This window comes from Henckelia pumila, chromosome 3 (genome assembly GCF_033568475.1).
Source record: "Henckelia pumila isolate YLH828 chromosome 3, ASM3356847v2, whole genome shotgun sequence".
Classification (NCBI taxonomy): Eukaryota; Viridiplantae; Streptophyta; class Magnoliopsida; order Lamiales; family Gesneriaceae; genus Henckelia; species Henckelia pumila.
In genome coordinates this window covers 70,807,448-70,811,430 of record NC_133122.1, presented here as the reverse complement: position 1 = coordinate 70,811,430, position 3,983 = coordinate 70,807,448, and positions in this window count along the sequence as shown.

Below are 3,983 nucleotides of genomic sequence, written 5' to 3'. Positions count from 1 at the left end.
GGTTACTTGGGTTTTCTAGTAGCACATGCGATATGTCACTAGTTGATCTTCAAGATTGCATTGCAAATTGTTATCAAATCTCGAACGACTCTCGATTTTACAATGGTTGTTGGTATTTGATAGGGATATATGGATGAAGGGACGTAACTGTATGCTAACCAAAATCTATTGGTTCTTGCAGGCACTATTTTAGTGATACTAGGGGAATCATGGGGCGATGTTGCTAGGCGCTCTTTCCATGATTCGATGGGCAAGTCAGAAATTGTTGTTCGAGTCACAAGGAGTTGGTGAGCCCACGACTAGCTGTATCCCTGAACCGTTGAGTGGCACTCAAGTAATGGATTTCTAATCACCGTTGAGATAATTAAATTTAAAGAGTTAAATTTAGTGAATAAAGAAAGTGGGACTTCTTATTTAAAAGTAATGAGGGAGTAAGATTTCCTAAAATGACATAGTGATAGGACATTTTTTGGAAACCACTGAATTCGGATTCAGAAAATTTATCTTGAGTTTAAAAGATGCAGAAATAGAAAATAGTTTCTGTGCACATTGGTGAAATTGGTTTATCAATCTGAGTCACGATGAATTTTATATTAATTTCTGAACATGCGGGCTTGCTTGTCAGGCTTTGAATTATGGACTAATGGGCCTAAGCTGTTAGCAGTCCACATTTATAAAGTAGTATTGTTAGCATACAAAATTACATAACATAGGTCATAATTTTCGAAAACCTAGAGCTCTCTCTCTAGAGAATTTGTCCACCCCTCTCCCCTATTGTGTTCGAAAATTCAGTCTGTGAATTTGAATTTGCAGACTGATTTAACAGATCATATCTGTTCTATCTCTTCGTAGAAACTTCTGATTAGAATTTCTAGTGCAGTCTATCAGAGGGGATTAAACTTCTGTTCGTGGGACCTGATTGAAGGAATTGTTTGTTCATCGGTTCCTGGGATATACAACAAGACAGCAGATACTTAATCTGTTGGTTGTCCATAATCTCGACTTCGAGATTTTAAGGTTAAAATTATATTGTTTAAATTTTATATTATCAATTTTAATCGTAGTGAATTTGATATCCATATGGAATCGTTCCATATAATTTTTTAAAACTTCCGCTTGCACGGGTATAACTTTCTTTTTCGATCCGTGAGAACGACCGTGTTCGCAACACTGAGGACATACAAATGTTGGAGGAAGATGCTCTGAAAGAGTCAAAACTAATGGACATCTCCAGTAGCTCTGGATCAGAGAAAATATTTCTTTGATTTTTGATCTAGATAAAAAATATTGACAACCCAGTTCATGCTCTTAAAATAAATTATGATCCAATGGCAAGAACAACTTTTGAATATAGAGCAGTGTTACTCAATAGATTCCGATTCTTTCTTCCGCGTAGAGTCAATTTTTGGGAACAAGATCAAGTACTTGTCATTCCTGAACCCTTTAGGAACCCAAGTCTCATGTATCTAGCCAAATACAACTCAAAAACCTGCTTCAATAGGAAGCTGAATCATCTGAGCACACATTGACAAAGTTTTTCATGAAATAGATAAGGAATCTGAACCAGAACAGAATTGAGCAATACTGAAATTATACCAAATGAACTATTCTCAGTTCTGTTCCAGAACAATAGTTCGGGTTAAATTTTTCTATTTTACCTAAGGTTACTAGAGTCAATGTTGATGAAGTGTTGCAACTTGTTGCAAGCGACATTCAGTTGCAAGCGACATTCAGTTTCACTATGATTCGTCAAATTTTGGAACCCTAGAGGAAGAGCATCAGTTGACAGAAAAATGGATGAAGATATTGAGCATCACAATGAACAAGTTTTTGATTTGGAGAGGCCAGTTAAGGATTTTGATATGGCAGAGTCAGTTACTTCTTCAAAAATTTGGAGTTGGTGGTATACACAGGACCATCCAACAAAACGAAAATGCTTTCATTTATTCCAAGTTCTTTCTTTGAAGCCATTTCAAGAGACACGATCTCAGAGTTTCTAGCCCCAGAGTTCTTGAGCACTCTACCTAAGAACACCATTCCTGGAGTCTATTGATGATCAAGAAATTATTCAGTCAGAACCAATGAGCCAGATGTTCCAAACTGAATACCAGACTGAGATTGGTCAAAATTCTAACTCTGATGTAATAAAGGGAAGAAAAAAAGATAATGAAGAAGATAGAATGGAAGTAAAAAGAGAAACTTAAAATTGAGGTTTTTTCAGTGTGAGTTTGAGAGATGAGGTGTTTTTGACCAAAGCCAAACCAGTCGATCAAACTTCAATCTGGTCAAGAAGGTCCCTCCTGTCCTTGCGTGAATGAGTTAGAAGTTGTCGAGACTACTGACCAAATTATTTGATGATATGACCAGCAATTTGATGGTATTGAGACCACTTTGTCTACACTCTTTGAAAACATCCTAAGCCTCAGAAGGTGATCAATACAAAGCTGGAAATAATATCTCTACCATTCGTGGATGCAATGACAAGAGAAGTGGTTATGCTTCAAACGACAGTTCACATTTCTATACAAATTTTCTTAGACAACTTGAATGAGGCAACTGCTTCCATACCACAAAGGATTCAGTTTCATGAGAAGCTTGAACACAAAGTCGATAATTTATCTTTCCAATGTACAGATTCTTTCAAAGAACTATGACGTGATATTTCTATTGTTATGGCCACTAGGATCAAGTGTTCCTTGTCATCAATTCACGTAGCAAGTTCTACTCATCAATCCACCACCATTATTCAACTACTCTGTTTATATAATGAGGGCCATCAGGGCCATTTCCCCCTTTACTAGCAGACCTACTCCTACCAGTCGAGGACATGGCACATATCGTCATCAGTTCCAGCAACCGATAGAGATCATCACTTTTTAAGATATTAATGATTTTTTTTGAAGAACAATGCTCTGCAACATATATACACATTTTGTGTATGTCAAAAGGGAAAAACAGTTCACGTAAGAATATTTGACTTAAAGAAAAAAATATTTCAAGTGCAAAAGTTTTGTTAAACACTGAAAATAATTGAGAAAATTGTTGGAAATTACGTTTTGGCATTTAAAGTCAAGTGCAAAAACTAATCTGCATTACCAAACTAGAACTGGTCAAGGCAAACCAAAACTGGATGGGCAAACTGTTCACGACCTAAACTGCTACATGGACAAAAAATAGTTTCCCTACCCAGATTTCTATCCTAAACTAAAGATTGCCAAACTGAAATTTAGCCATATTGAAAGCCAATTTTCTCAGAGTATTTGATGAAGTCAGTCTACCAGCATTCTCAGAATAATCTGTTGATTTCAGTCTACCTCATTGGATAATGTTTTTCGTTACACTGACACATTACAACTGCATCCACACAAACAATCGTTACTATTTATATCATAGAGAATGTGACGTGAAAATACAAACAGTGTAACGGGCAAAATCATGTGAGGAACGTATACTATTTAAATATGTATGAACTCCGTTGGCGATCAAAGCATTATAAGTAGGCAACACAAGATTAGCTTTGGAGACTCTCCCTATACGAACCTTCTTTCTTGCGTATAAATTAGTCTGGGCTAATTGAATTAATCTCCCTGTGAGAAGTTTTATAATCATAAATCCCCCTATAGAAATATTATTTGGCTAGTATGCATCCCTCAGTTTTTTATAAATGTAGCACATTTCACCCCTATGATGTTATACAAACTCGGGCAACAATTTTATACCCTCTCATTGGGCTTTTATGATAATTTTTTAAAAATAACATAGGGTTAAACATGCTATTAATTTTTACACAGGGTGTTTTATGCCTTTTAGAATTTTCACAGGGGGTAGTTGATGCAATTAGCCCATATTAGTCTACCTGAAGCTTTCACAGTTTACTTAGAAAAACTGATCAAGAACTCCAAGCACAATTTTGAAGAAATTTTTCTGATCATTTGAATGGGTCACGTTGTGCTGTTTATCTAGTTGTTTAACACTTTATAATA